Genomic DNA, 16,521 nt, shown 5'->3' with positions numbered 1-16,521 from the left:
ACAATAAGTGTGTATTTCAACACATGAACAAAAGACTGGTGGATTGGAGCTCAAGATCTGTAGTTCACCAGCCCAATGCTCTCTCTCTCTCTCTCTCTCTCTCTCTCTGTCTGTCTGTCTCTTGTCCAATGCTTTATTAATTAACCACTTAGCTACCGTGTTATAGACGAATAAATCGATCGATACAAATACTTTCCCAAAACATTTAAATCGCCATCTTGTAACATAGTGTCATAAAGCTTTAGTGTAGTGAGTACCTTAACAAACCAGTGAAATGTTTAATTTTGTAATTGAATTTTCAAAGCATCTTTACTTTTGCACATGCAATTTTACAAAGATTATTCAATAAAGGGTAAAAAAAAAAAAACACTTAAAAATACTTGTTTTTGATCCACTGTAGATTTTAGGAAAATATTAGATTCCTGGGTCAGAGAAATCTAGACATCATTAAATGATAATGAAGTATTGTAAAAAAAAATTCAAGACTCTCCAATATTGTTTGCAACTAGGAGAAATGGTCACAAGCTATTTTACACCCGCATCCCTCTTGGATCGAACCACTATAACTTTTAGGATAACAATAAATCCTCTCCCAACAATGTGCACATCTGCAAATGGCAATGAAGCATTGTACAAAGTTTCAAGTTTATCAGATAATCCATACAGGAGGAGAAGCATTTTAATGCACAATTTAAGACTTTGTGACAGACAGACTTACAGATATGGACAGAAAGTACAAAAACCATATAATTATATGAAATGAATTTGCATGTAAAAAGTACATGAAGTGCACAATTATGATTTAAATGTAATTATCATTTTTATTAGGAATTTTGATGTCTCCTCTTTTTGCAAACAATATACACATCTATATATGAAGATGAGATATATAATGAGGATATAAAACACTTCTAACAAAAATGTAAACAAATATGTGCAATGCAAGTTTGAAAATATGTATGTCTTAAAAAGTGATTGACTAGATATCAGGAAGCAAGCAAGCTCACTCCATGTTACTGTGCTACAACTAACTGAAATTCACTACATTATCCAAAATCCACCCCAAAAGAACCAAAACCTACCACCACTAAATACCAATATATATCCATGTGAGGTCAAGGTTTCAGGAGTGAAACAATGTGTTTTTTAAACTTTAAATCTCATTATGTTTTACTTTTGTAGGATATTCATAATGTTGAAATTGATTTAAAGCAATCAATTTTCAATTGGAGATACAAGGTACATGTATGCACATAAATGTACCACCCTGAATCTCATATCATACATGTACCTTATTTTATAGCTGGCAAAATTATGAAATGAAATTTAATGTCACCACAGAATTTATAATTTCCGTTTCTTTCTCTCAATTCACATGGAGACCTCCTTTTTTAGAGTCTTATTTTCTTTTACTTGAATGTTCTAAATTGAAATCTAAGGAATAATAATCTTGGAAGAAAAATCTACATGAAAATATTTTCTACTTTGAGAAACAAAATGACAAACATAACTGTTTTAAATGTAAGTCAGAAATAGAAAAATAATTCAATTTATTGCACTTACATATGTAATTGAAAGAAAATTCCTTCGAGTACATGATTTTAGAATGAAAATAAGATTGATTAATATTCAAAAAAGTATTTCAATTTCTTCAAAACTTCAATCTTCAGATGATTTTCCATCCATTGACACCCCAAATGTATGATCACACACATTCAGCAGGAACATCTGTTCCTCAAATCTCCTTCACATAACACTTGACTACTTTTGAAATGCAATTTAAGTCTTTTTAGAAATTAACAAAGATGAGTGTACAGATTCATACCCTAGCTGTTGATGATTGCTAAAACTGATCACTACTCAAAACTCTGAAACAAATCTTTCTGGATTTTTTTGTATTTCACACACACACGCACACATACACGTACATGCATACACACATCAAAAATATCAACAAGACACTGACCTTACCAGTCACCTGAGTTATTTAGTTAAAAGTATTACTAACCTCAATATGAATGAAATCTATATAATACAGTAACTTTTCTTGCTCTAGGCATGCATTTATATGCTAAATTCTAATATTCAGTAGAAGTATAATATAAGGTGTAATTCATTCCCCCAAAATCATCTATACTGATGAAACATTTTACAATTATAAACTTGATATACACTTTTAACACTATTTGGATCTGACCTTGAATCAGAACCCTGGAGTTGCAAGTGTCACAATTTTTGTACATCTTTCTGTTTTTCTTGACAATGCATCCATCATTTATAATATTCTAGTGTCAACAAAATTAAAGAAGGATTCTTTTAAATCATAAAGACATGTAATTACTATGACCATTTTGGTTCCATCTATTTTAAAGCTAGTATCAAAACCTTTAGATTCTAACATGTATATATAAACTGCGTTTTTAATTATCAAATACCAAAAAAAAAAAACAAAAAAAAAACACCCAAAAACCAACCAACTTTTAGCTATTGATCTTAATCATAGTGTTTTATTTTGATAATTTAATTTACAGATACATGTATAAGTTGTTGTCATAATGTCATTTAATTCTATTTTATTGTTGCATTTCCTCTTCTTGCCCTTGTAAAACACCTTAGAGTAATAAACTGTTTTATATAAGGCTGCATGTATATAAATTTTATTATTATTATCACTGATCGAGGTCATGAAATTTACAATTACCTGTTCTACCTAAAAGCATCAATAGCATTAAGGAAGATGTTATCTAAATTTAAATGTTTTACACATAAACACTATATATCAAGTTTGGTTCCTCCTGGAGTCAGAATTTCTACCCTAGGAATCATGATATTTACAAGCTTGATGTTTTGTTTACTGTCACAACAGAAGCTGACCACTAGCAATAGGTCACATGAGAGAATCAATTGACCTAAAAATCTATCAATTAACATGATTGAAATGTTTTAATCTTTATATCCATGATAAGATATTCTTTATATATTTTATATTGAATTCAATTTGGTACTTTGACCTCTTTATTTTCAAAATAATTGGAATTATGTCTATATACATACATGTGAGAGTTGGCCTCCATGTGTCCAATGAAGAAATTATGAATAATGGAATCACAAATTAATGATTGTCTAATGCTTACAGGGATGGATCCAGGAATTTTTGAGAGAGGGGAATTTTACCATTAATTTTGGTTATCAAGGGAGGGGGTCCACCCTCAAAATGTGTTATTTTTACTTTATTTTAGCAAAATTTCCTGAACCAGCACCCCTTCTGGATCCACTACTGGGTTATCATTTACTCCTTCATTCTTGATTACAAACCTAAGGACACTAAATTGTAATTTCACATTTTTTTTTTAATTTGACAATATTTCATTATCACACAACAGCAAAATTATGAAAGCATATACATGTACGTACAATAATAGCAAATTGATTGTTCTGACATATCATTTGATATACATATATATTCATAAGAAAATTTGAACTATCATGCATATTACAGATTATCAGTCATCAAGATTTTTGTTGTGTTTTTTTTTTTTTTTTTGGTTCAAAGTAATTTCACATTTTGAATCTTGCTTATTAATTGATATGTTGATATGGAATCAAATGACATGCATGCATGCAGAAGCTATGTGAAAAATGTCAGATCTTGTGTAGCAATTTGTAAACCCAATGATTACAAAGCCTATTAGTATTCTATATCAGTAAAAGAAAATCCTATTTTAATTCATATTTTGCAATAGATATGATAAAAGGAATAAGCATTTAATAATAATTATCAAAATCTATAGTTTAAAATTGAAAAACAATCTCATAAAAAATATAACATATATTTTACACATGCATTTTTGTAAACTTTACAAAAGGAACAGATTTCCCCCCTGAATTTATATAAAAATCAGTATTATGTCCTGTGACATTTTGTTATTATGCTTTAATAAACTTCTAATATTGACTTTGTCCTTGCATGGTCACTTTGTCCATTTTTTTTTTTATATCTGTACCCAGGTTTTGTCTTGTGACTTTTACCCCAACTAATCCCTCTGTGTATAATACACATGGGATGTTCTTTACAGCTCAGCAAGCCCCTGGCTTTGTTTCTCATTGTTCCTTATCTACAATTACTGGGTGAATGACTTTGTGAGGTTGTAATTTGCCATCTAATACTTTTATAAGCATTTCATATCATGATCAACATGTCATGCTATTTCAGTCAATATTATAAATAATTCATTTGACACATAATATGTAATATTGTAGGCTTATATGGTAATATTTGGAAAATAATGGCAAAGCAATTCTCAGCATGAACATTGAAAATTATGTTGCAATATACATGTACATCACCCAATACAAAGGCAAAGGATACATTTTAATTTTTACGTTTAAATTCATATGAAATATTGTGAAATTCATAATCATGTGAATGCATAGCTGCAGAACTGTAGCTCTCTGAGAAAATATTAATTGGTACAGATCTGTCCCAATATTTTCTCAGAGAGCTACAATTCTGCAGCTAGTGAATGTGGTTAACTTATACTACCATTAAGATATGTAATCTCTTTCTAATATTTGTTTAATTTGTACCTTTTTCATATTGTACAACAAAGTATAATTTAATGCACATTAATCCTCGAATTATAATAATTTTTTTAAATTATTTTTTTTTAGGCTTAATTTTTTTTTATTTATTTGTACAAATAGAAATTAAGTGCATCATAATATATACTTTTAAAGGTAAGATGTACAATTGATATATAATCACTCATACCAACCATTCATACCACTCAAACATTTCAAAACTATGGATTATAAATTTTGATTAGTGCAAAATTTGTTAATTTCTATAAGGTCATCTCAAATCTTTTAAAATCATTTTAGTGACTTTTTGGGGGAAAACACCTGAAACACTTTTAAAGCCAATTTAAATGGTCCAGGTCAAGCATATTTTGCTTTTAGGCCAAATCTTTGTAAGATCATTTGTGCACTTTGACAATTATTTCTAAATATTCGGGCTAGTATAATGAAGAAGTATGGATGTTTCAATTTTCATTAACATTTAATACCAAAACCATATCTCCTTTTCTTGACCAAAAAAGCCCCCCCCCCCCTCCACACACACACAGTGAGGTCTAGATCCGCCACTGTTTAATCTGTGATTTTGGGGCGAAGTTGGATCAATTTCATTTTATGAACAGGTCCAGTGGTACGATGGATTTTTCATTTTCAAGACAAATTAATAGAAATATAAATTGTTAGCCAGTAAAAAGAAGTAATGATTTAAATCAGATACTTGGAACAGTGTTGATGTTAACAGGGACCTATATACTAGTTAGTATATAGCTATGATGTTAACTTATGAAATTCTTATATTGTATACAAGATATTATCCAACTAACAGATAGACTTTTGCAATTATATCTTATGCATTATGAACTGTAGCTAAACAATATCACTATTAAAATCTTATGTCCATTTCCATGTAGTTGGGAATCAATTAAGCTTTCCTGGTTCCGATTTTGGTTTAATTTTTATTTTGTGAACATAAATCAATATTTGTCTAATCACAGGAACCGGTAATTTTGTCTGTAATGATAATAATGAGAGTCTATACGATACCCCCCCCCCCCCCCCCGTGTTTTTATTAAGAGGTGGTATTGAATACACCCGTAAATATCATTACAGACAAAATGGTAATATATTTACAAGTGTACTCTACGTATTGTTCTCCACGGGCAAGGGGACAGGCACCGGAAGTACGGATACATGTATTTAGAGATTGGCCTTCTACTGGTATATAATAAAATGAATTTTATTGTACCGGTAGAAGGCCAATCTCTATACCGGTAGAAGGCCAATCTCTAAAGCTTACAAAAAAGCGTGAAACGATTACATGAATCGAAAGAGGGATGAAATAGACTACGAATTCATACATTTCAGAGAAATTATTCCCACCAAAAATAATATGAAAAAAAGGGGGGGGGGGAGTAGTAATATCCATATTTAAGGTGCCTGTGCAGGCAAGGGCGCATCCAGGAATTGTTTAAAGGATGAGCGGATTGCGACCCAAGTTTGTGCCTATTCCGCCCCGGCCCCAAAGATGGGTGAATATCTCAAACTGGTAAAATGACAAGTTTTGTTTAAAACTATGGAAGTAAAGTGGAGTGACTACAACCCTCTCGATCCGCCACTGATGAACAAGAACTACATTACGGGGATTAGGAAGCACAGGGTTCATTTAGAATAATTGTAATCTTTAAGGAAATCTTCGTGGAGCACATTATCGCAAATAGTTGCTGAAATTGAACCTTACCATAATTCCGCCGGCGAGGATTGCAGCTATTTTCACTTTCACATCGCAGGAGGTGCGTTTGATGAGCTATCAACTTATACAGACAGTATCTCCTCATATCTACATGTACAGGGGCGGGTCCAGGAATTGTGGTTACGGGGCGCCACTTTATGAGGCAGTGGGTCCATGGCGAAGCCCTGGTTGGGGCCCAGGGGGCGAAGCCCCCGGAAACTCCTGGGTTTTACAAATTTTATGGGGCTTGAAATATTTCTCCTATTTAGTCATTTGTATTACATGTATTTTCTATCATTTTAATAAGGTGAAATTAACAAAATGACCCAAATTTTAAGGGTTTTTTGGGAAAATATTAAGTTCTCCCAATAAAGTAATTAAAAAAATTAAAAGATTTTGTCATTTATTTCTCCGCCTGCGCCACCTCTAAATCCGCCACTGATGTATATTGCAATAATCTACCAGAATATACTGACACCTTATAGGTGATACTTCATTAGTACAAATGGACACCACCACCACCACCATCCCTCCAAACGGAGGGGGTGAGACTAACAACGAAAGGGGAAAAACACATTCCGCAAATTATAATATACATGTAACAGGCTGTCTTTGCATTTAGTCCGAGTGTTTTCAGTTATCTTTTTAAAAATTCTATATATTGATTGCAACACAAACATCCTATTATAATTACATGGCGATGATAAAGTCTCAGTAAGTTTCCACAAAGCTGAAAATTGGTATACACCATATTGTACAAACTGATACAGAACTAAAATATTGCGGAAACTTATCAAAACTTTGCGGTAGACTATCAATATAGCAATGTGCATACTAAAACAGAACAGTTTCTGCAAACCGAAATTTACGCAAACTTGATCAGCTTTCAGCAAATTTTCGTTGCGGAAACTACTTGAAAACAACGTAGATATGTCAAGTTTCAGCAGGACACACCAAGTTTTTGCAGGGAGAAAGCTTTCAAGATGAAAAATGAGTGCGGAAACTTGACGAAAACCACTTGTACACATAAGTCTATGTAGTGAAATTTGTATTTTTCATCCATTTGTAAATTCCATGTTTTTAATGAAAAGAACTTACATGTATATAAATTGACATTAGTAAATACTATGTAATATTGCAGGTAAATTTTGTAGGGTATATAAGCGAGTGGGGGGGGGGGGGGATTCAGACCAGCTTTTAGTGTTAGGAATTGCATGCTTTAGTCCCAGTTTGTGTTACTCTGAAGTGAAGTCCCAATTGGTTATTAAAATGCACGCACATAGATCTATACATTTCCATACACCTATATTCAGTGCAACCCCCCACCTAAAATTTTCAAATTTAAGGTAAATCGCGGTATCTTGTTTAAAAAAATGTACTAAACGATAAAAGAAGCAATAATTTCTTCCACTCCCGGAGAAATAAATGACAAAATCTTTTGATTTCTTGCATTACTTTATTGGGAGAACTTAATTTTGTTCTAAAACCCATAAAATTTGAGTCATTTTATTAATTTCACAAATGACTAAATAGGAGACATATTTCAAGCCCTGTAAAATCCCGGAGTTTCCAGGGGCTTCGCCCCCCTGAACACCACCAGCACTTTGCTCTGGGTCCACTGTGGGCCTCAAGGCGGCCCCCGGACCCCCTGCCTCATAAAGTGGCGCCCCCTCCCTGTAACCGCATTTCCTGGACCCGCCCCTGATATTACGAAGTTCATACAGCCCGAATCATCGAAGCTTAGACTGGGTATTTTGAATTGAAGATTTTAAGATTTCCAAAACGCAGTTTGACAAAAAAAACGGGTGTGTAATGCTCTAGTATGAAATTATATTGGAAAAGAAGAATCTACACGCGTGCAAATGCGCATGCCTTTCTGCTGTCTGACTGGCTCTATCCTTCCGACTCTCGCGTTATAATCTAGGGGATAATTGAATTATCTCTCAAGATCCGTGCAAATGGCCACATTTAAGTAATAGACAATTGTGTAGTATTACATGAATTTACATTTGTTGATTTTAAGGCAAGATAACCATGAATTATGTATTGTATTCAGAGGCGGGTGCAATATTTCAGTTTGGGGCCCGGAGAAATTGCTGGGTGGGTGGGTCTAAAGACCGCCTTTAGACCTCAGTAAGTCCAGGACAAAGTCCTGGGTGGTTCCAGGGGACAAAGCCTATGAAAGCTCCCGCTTTTTTCTTTCTTCTTTTTATTGCGAAAACTAGCACCAGTACTCTCTAAAGTATTTTGATTGCATATCTTTATTCTTAAAAGCTGTATATTTGGCATGCGCATATTTAATATACATTAATGAAAAAAAAGTCTAAAACTATATCGCATTAAAAGTGTACAAATTAAGTTTACTTAGTTCATTCCCAACATTGGGTGCATGATCTTTAGTTCCTTAGAATGTATTAAGTACTAGAGACACACGTTACATGGATATGAAAACAGACACTCAGATTTGATTGATAGGATATTGTTTAAGTTTCCTCTCGAGAATTTTTCACTCATATGAAGACGTCACCATTGCCGGTGAAGGGCTAAAACATAGGCCTATGCTCGGTGCTTACGGCCTTAGAGCAGGGAGGGAATTTATCGTGCCACAGAAGTTGAGACAATGGGCCTCGGTTTTTTGCGTTCTCATCCGAAGGACTGTCCCATTGGGTCGTCTCTTACGACAGGCAAGGAGTACTGAGGACCTATTCTACCCGGTGTTGTAAAGCATAAAATCCCCCCCTCCCGCATAGACTTTTCCTCCGAAAAAACGGGCCCGGGATAGACATTCCCCCCGGAAAGATGGGCCTGGAATAGAATTTCCCCTTACGAAGAATTAACCCGGGTCCAACCCCAACCCCCTAAGAAAAACCGTCCCAGTATAGAAATTCCCCCTAAATGACAGTACACCCCCATTCTTACATTTTAGCTATGTATCTGTTTCCATTTCTATTACTAGAATTCTCTTGCTTATTTAGACCCAGTAATTCTTCTGATTATTTTTGTGTGTGTGTATCGTGAACAATCATCATCTTATGATTTTTTATAAAAAGGAAATTGCTCAAATCGTGTAATGGTATATCAAAATTCATTCAGACATCTTAAGTCTTTATCGTTATTTACTAGTATCTAACATTTGAATTAGTAAAGTTGGGAAGAACTTAAATGATTTTTTTAATTTAAATAAACGAGAAAATTGAATTACTTTTATTTATACAGTTCATCTATTTCACTTTTCAGATATTTTAATTATACATCTTATAGTCACGTCGCACACGGTACTGGTGTTACTTTCATACGTGCATTAGAAAATGTTTCCGCTATGTTTACACAGTTGTATATTTTGTGGATTATTAAAGTCTTATACATCAATGGCAAGGAAAATATATAAATAATAATAATAGCTTATATAAAATATAATTTACACGCATTATATTATCAATAACGGAGTTATATATACGCAGATGTCGTCATTTTTCGTTGTCCCGCGTTACATGAAATACGCATACGCTTTATCCACAGATTAATAAAATGATTGATTTTGTCCCAAATAACGTAAGAATTGGTGTATGATTGTGACGTCCTTATCTAAAAACCATAAACCAATTACTTTAAACATTTAGTTCATAGAATTGATATAGCGACCTTAAAAATGGCAAAGACAGTGCCTGTCAGTGGTGTCCCGTGTTTGTAGATAGACTGCAAATGCAAATCATCATGACCAGTAGCACGCCTAATACAGGGGGAAGTTGACTATCCTTGTTACATTTATAATGTACATGTATCGTGGAGCACAATGTATACCAGTATTATAAAATTCTGAGTATATCCATGAAGTAGATTGATTTTATCGGTGTCCAGTGAAATGTCCTTTTTCTACAAATACCGCGCTTTTTAAACAATTCTACCATTTTATGTCTTATTTCTAAGCATTATTCCAACGCGAATATTTTAATGAATATAACTTACAGAAAGTACATAAAAGTTACTATATAGAATATACAACATTTCATTTTATCCCGCGTCCATTTAGGAAAACGAAAAGATACTTAATGTCCAAATAAATGTCCCATGTGATTTTGTCGCGCAATGACGCGACGTCAATGTACACAACCTACGTCTAGCTAAAACGTAAAATGTTGCTTTTATTATTTTTGAATTATCTAAATTAAAATGATTTTTAAAAATAGTATACAAGGTATTTAAGCTATTGCATGTGTATCTCATAGATATGTTTTACTCTAGATCTGGTACATATACTTTAATTGACTTTATCAAATGACAATTGTACAGACTACATTTTGTTGCATGTACTACTGTATGTCATCGTCGCAAACCACGGGTTATTGTTTCATTCTATTTCACATACGTTTGTGAAATAGAATGAAACAATAACCCGTGGTTTGCGACGATGTACTGTATGTATGCATATAAAAATTCAGCATTGAACAGATACACTTACGGTGTGTAAAACGTTGCAATATTATACAAATCTTGATTTATATACGAAACTCTTTAATCATATTCGATAATCTTGTTATTCATATATGACAAAATTTTAATTATATTCGATAATCTTAATATTTATATGCGAAAATTTTGATTTATATTCGATAATCTTGTTATTTATTTACATTTGGTAACCTTGTTATTTATATTCGATAATTATATAAATCTCGATTTATATTCCATAATATTTGATTCGTATTTGATAATGTTGATGTACACATGCTAGATGTACGCATGAATTTAGTCATATTGATTGTAGGTGAAATGCATAATTTCAAAAATTGATAAAAGAATTAGCTTCATTGACCATGACCTGACCTCGGATGTCTTAAATTTAACTAGAGGAGCTACTCTGCTAAAATTAAACTTTAATAAATATACAGCACTACCAGCCGTGAGACATTTGGCCTACTGCCTGAATTGAATAGTTGACCTTGCCCTAATATGCTGAATAAACCCAGTAGCTATGTCGAAGCTTGGGTGGCTGCCCTGTAATCCCCCATAGGCTGTTTACCTAGCTGGATTAACAAGTGTGATACAAATCTGAATATGTATTAATCGTAATCAGAAACAGGGTGCAAATTTACATATATGGCGGAAAGGGTCGCGTGCAATTTTTTGTGGGGAACTGGGGAGGCGGCCAGTTTGACTACCAACGTAGGGGCAACACAGGGGGCCTTATGTGGACATGGGTGCCTGGACCTGAACGGGTGATCATCTAAGGGGGAAGAGATCTCTGCGCATCTCAGCTGTCTCCTGCGTGCTACCTGGTTTAAAGAGCAAGTACAGAGCAAACTGTGGACCCTCCTACAGTTTCCAACATGCACCAGCCAGTAGCATTCCCTAGGAGGTGGATGTGAGCACAGGCACCAGAACGGTGGATATATATAGCGTGTTAGATCTTATGTACCCCCCCCCCCTTCCAATGAATGAAAGATATATACATAAGTCACATATTAAATGAATTGAATGTCAAAATCTTGTTAGAGTATCAGTGACGTGTTGAACAACCTCACTGTTGTATTTAGGACCCAGGTGATTTCTGGCGGGTGTGAGCGATTGCCCCTGGAATATTTCGCCCATATGCGTTGGTACTCCAGAAGAGTAGAGGAAGCCTCTCTCTCTCTCTCTCTCTCTCGTAGAGTAAAATTAAAAAAATTCGCATATGAATATCAAGATTTCTCACATATAAATCAAAATTTCCGTCCGCATATAGATATCAAGATTTCTCACATATAAATCAAAATTTCCGTCCGCATATAGATATCAAGATTTCTCACATATAAATCAAAATTTCCGTCCGCATATAGATATCAAGATTATCGAATACAAATCAAGATTTCCGCATATGAATAACAATATCATTAGATCAAAAGTTCAACATCTGACAAAAAAATCTAAAGTCACACGGTTTTCACGAGACCACCCCTTCAAAACTAAATATGATATATATTGAAACTAACCGATTCGCAAGTAAAACATACGAGTATAAATAACACTCTGTATATCTTTTCTACTGTTTATTCAGAAATGAAAGTGAACATTAAAACGTTAAAATGTAATATTATTTGGAAGTTTTTATCTCTCACTTCAACTCACCGTGGTTATTATTATTATTCATTTATAAAGCGCAAAACTACATATACTTTCTATGCGCTGGTTGTTGTTTTTTTTCCACTAGAGCGTGATCGATGTAGATCGATGACAGAAACGTACGGGAGTTTTTAACCCCCCCCCCTTCCGTGTTTGGCATTAATAAAAAGTATTAAAGAGAGCAATGATTATTAAACATAGAGACTTGAACAAGTCTATATATATCCTAGAAAAAACCAAAACTGATTTTTTTTACTGTGTTCAAATTTTTCAGAGGTCATATTCATAAGAATTGCAAGCCTTATTTCATGGGATGGTTACCTGTAAAATGCGAAACGAAATCGAAAGGAAACGAAATCTACCGAAGCAAAACGAAACCTACCGAAACGGGTACCCTTATTTCATACGACATGCCTGCTGTTGTAGGCACGGTGAAATAAATACAGTACGTATACTTTGGAGTATTTCTAAGAATTCATAATTTTTATGAATGTACACTATACACGTACAAAGATTTATTTTCAATTTTTAAACATTAAATCATGCATGTGCTTTAGTTATGATATTACAGCTTGGAGATAATGAATTTGTTTAAAATGTGACGTTGCTTTCGTGATTATATTTTGCCACAATTTATGACGTTATAAGTGTAACGTAAAGTGACACCAGTACCGTGCGCTTAGTGAGTCGATTTTTTACGAAAAATCCTACTTATATTGACCATCGTTAAAGTCTTTTGGTAAGCATATTGTATTTACAATAAAAATATTTGTTTGTTTTATGAATATCGTAATATTAATGAGCGCATATCTATTTCCTTAAACTATTATAACAAATGAAATCCGGAAACAGGGGGGGGGGGGGTTATATATATACCAGGGCGATTTTTCCGCCAAAGGGGAGACTCTATACTGATTTTGTACATAGGGGGAAATTATATCCTGGGGCGCAATTCCGGGCCCGTTTTTCCGGGGGGGGGGGGGGGGGTCTATGATACAACACCGGATCCCCACGGGATGAAACATATCTGATATACATATTACATGTAAAAGCCCTACATTAACTGGATACTGGATATTGGACTACAAGGGCTTTGCAATTGAGGACTAACCAAATCACGGTTAGGGTGGTTCGGGAGGGGTTGTCCCCCTCCCTTACGGGAGAAAATATTGAAGCATTACAGGTAATGATCAATTGCAAGCACATTAAATTCTTATCTTTGAAATGATGGGGGGGGGGGGGGGGGGGGTTGGGGGGGGGGGGTTCCATCTCCACACCCCTTAATTCTGCAAGTGAGACTGTTAGTTAACTCTATGATAAAATTTAGAAGATATAAAACAGAAAGAATTTTGATACAAGTAAAAAGTTTCATATATTTTTGGAAAATTATCTAGATGTGCAATATTTAGGATTAAGCTCAATAAAAATCCGAAGTACGTAACATTTGATAAGGGTAATTTTCGCATGGGGCGCCTCTATGCCGGCTTGATTAGATCGCGTCGTATACGTACATTTAATGACAGAGTGAAATTTTAGTGTTTTTATTGAAGAAAATATGTGGTTGTCATAGACAAAAAACTCCGCACTTTTATCGTGTCCAGAGTTAAATGTCGCACTTTTAAAGGTATTTTGTTGATTAGGAATATGCATTGATTGATCACTATTTTACGATCAAGTGTTGCATCTATATATTTTGGAAAATGAACTATACGTGATGGCTGGTCGAGGGGTTGGGGAAAGGGTGGGTGCTTTGATCAGTCCGCTACTAAAGTTTTCCTAGTAATGAAGACAGTATTAGTTCTTCATTGTAAAATCTATTTCCAATATCAACCGTAACTATTTCAACTCCAGTAAAGCTTCCACCAAAAAATTACAACAAACAACAAATCATCGATACATAAATGTTCGAGATTATGTCTCTAGGTAGTGTCAAAAATAACAACGAAATCTTTCTTTGGAAGCGGAAGACCATAATGATAACAGAGATAACAATGAGGTCTTCAGTTGGAAGCGGAGGACCTGAATTACAGTAAACAAAAAACCCATTTATACTAGACTAGATAGGTTAGGGTCAATGGCTTATGATCTCGTGTCTGACGAAGCGTAACGTGTAGAATATAATAGGGTAGATTGTTAATTGGGAATACAAAATGACTGACTAGTGGGACCACTATTTTTTTTTTAATTTAAGTAGTGTCAAGAACAACGAAATCTTCCGTTGGAAACGGAAGACCTTAATGATATCTTATTCAGGTTTCCATTTGGGAGCAGAAGACCTTAACTACAAGACTTGTTCGGTTAGGGTCAATGTGTTATGTTGTCGTGTCCGACGAAGCGTAACGACTAGGATTTAAAAGGATAGTTTGTTAATTGGGAATACACAATGACTGACCAGTTGGGCCACTATATTTTTTTTTATATCCGAACTAAACATCGTGTGATTATTTCCTGTACATATATGAAGTATTCAAATTGTACATTGTATAGAATATCAGGGACTAAGTAGAGTGATTGAACAGTATTTTCCGTTCAAGTGCCATTTCTATCTGGTCAAAACGAGCCTTTTGTCAATTTTGGACCATAAATTCTGCAGGAGGAGGGGTGGCTTCTGCTCCTCCGCCGCTAAAGTTTTTTTTTTTTTAAATTTCAAAATATTCATAAATAAACACCGCACGATTATCTATTCTAAATATTCAAATTATTCAAAATGTTAACGTTGTCTATTTCAACTTTCAATATAGTTAGGAAGCTAAGTGAATAACGCTGAATTTTACCGCAGATATCCATTGACTTCATTTACCTGATTATTATAGATCAACACAATTATATTTATATGTGTACTTTTAAAAAGTGGCGGATCCAGGGGGTTAAATTGCAATATGAATACTTTACTTTTGAAGAAAGAAAAAATAGAAAACCCAAACAGATAGAAACTCCAAATAAACAATGAAACATACTAGTAAAGATCACAGGAATTTATCACGTACAAAATCAGTATCTAGGTAGTATTAGTGGGTTAGTGTCTGACGAAGCGTAACGGCCAGAACTCAATGGTGAAGTTCGTTAATTGGAATTACACAATGACTGACCAGTGCTTTACGTTCAAGGGTAAAAATGGGCCACTTGTCAATTCTAGAAATTGAACTGTGCGAGGGAGAGGGGGATGTTCGCTCTCGGTCATCCACCACTAAAGTTAATAAACATCATATGATGAATTCCTTAACATGTATATATGTAAAGTATTCAAAATGTTAACATTAAATTTACTTGTATTTTAACTTCCAATAATGTTACAATAATAGATGAGTACCTCTGTTATAGGCATCACCAAAATTATCTAGCTAGTGGCGGATCCAGAGGGGTAAGAAGTAGGCATAAAATCGTGATAACAGTACTTTGCTTTTGGAATAATGATAAATAAACCCTGACAAGACAACCCTGATATATATATATAAATGTCCATGATCATAGAAATGTATCACATAAAAAATCGATGACTAAGTGGAATAACAATTAATTGTCAATGATAACAGGTTTTCATTGCGAAGCAGACCTTAATTACAATAAACAAGTACACCCACAAGATGTTGTCGTGTCTGACGAACCGTAACGAGTAGGATTTAAAAGGGTAGTTTGTTAATTGGGAATACACAATGACTGACCAGTGTCCCCACTACATTTTTTTTAAATTTCCGAACTAAACATCGTGTGACTGTTTATACCATACAAATATGAAATATTCAAATTGTACATTGTAGAATACCAGGGACTAAGTAGAGTTACAATGGGAGTAGTTTTTTTAATTGGAAGTACACAATGACTGACCAATATTTTCCGTTTGAAAGTGCCATTTCTATCTGGTCAAAACGAGCCTTTTGTCAATTTTGGACCATAAATCCTGCAGGAAGAGGGATGGCTTCCGCTCCTCCGCCTCTAAAGTTGTTTTTCTAATTTCAAAATATTAAAAAATAATCCTCGTATGATTATGTATCCTAGATATTTAAAGTATTCGAAATGTTAACGTTGTTTATTTCAACTTTCAATATAGTTAGGAAGCTAATATTAAGTGAATAACGCTAAATATTACCACAGATATCCATTGACTTCATTTACCTAAT

The sequence above is a fragment of the Ostrea edulis genome, chromosome 4, assembly GCF_947568905.1.
Source record: "Ostrea edulis chromosome 4, xbOstEdul1.1, whole genome shotgun sequence".
In the NCBI taxonomy this organism is placed as follows: Eukaryota; Metazoa; Mollusca; class Bivalvia; order Ostreida; family Ostreidae; genus Ostrea; species Ostrea edulis.
Note: the sequence above shows the minus strand (reverse complement) of the source record.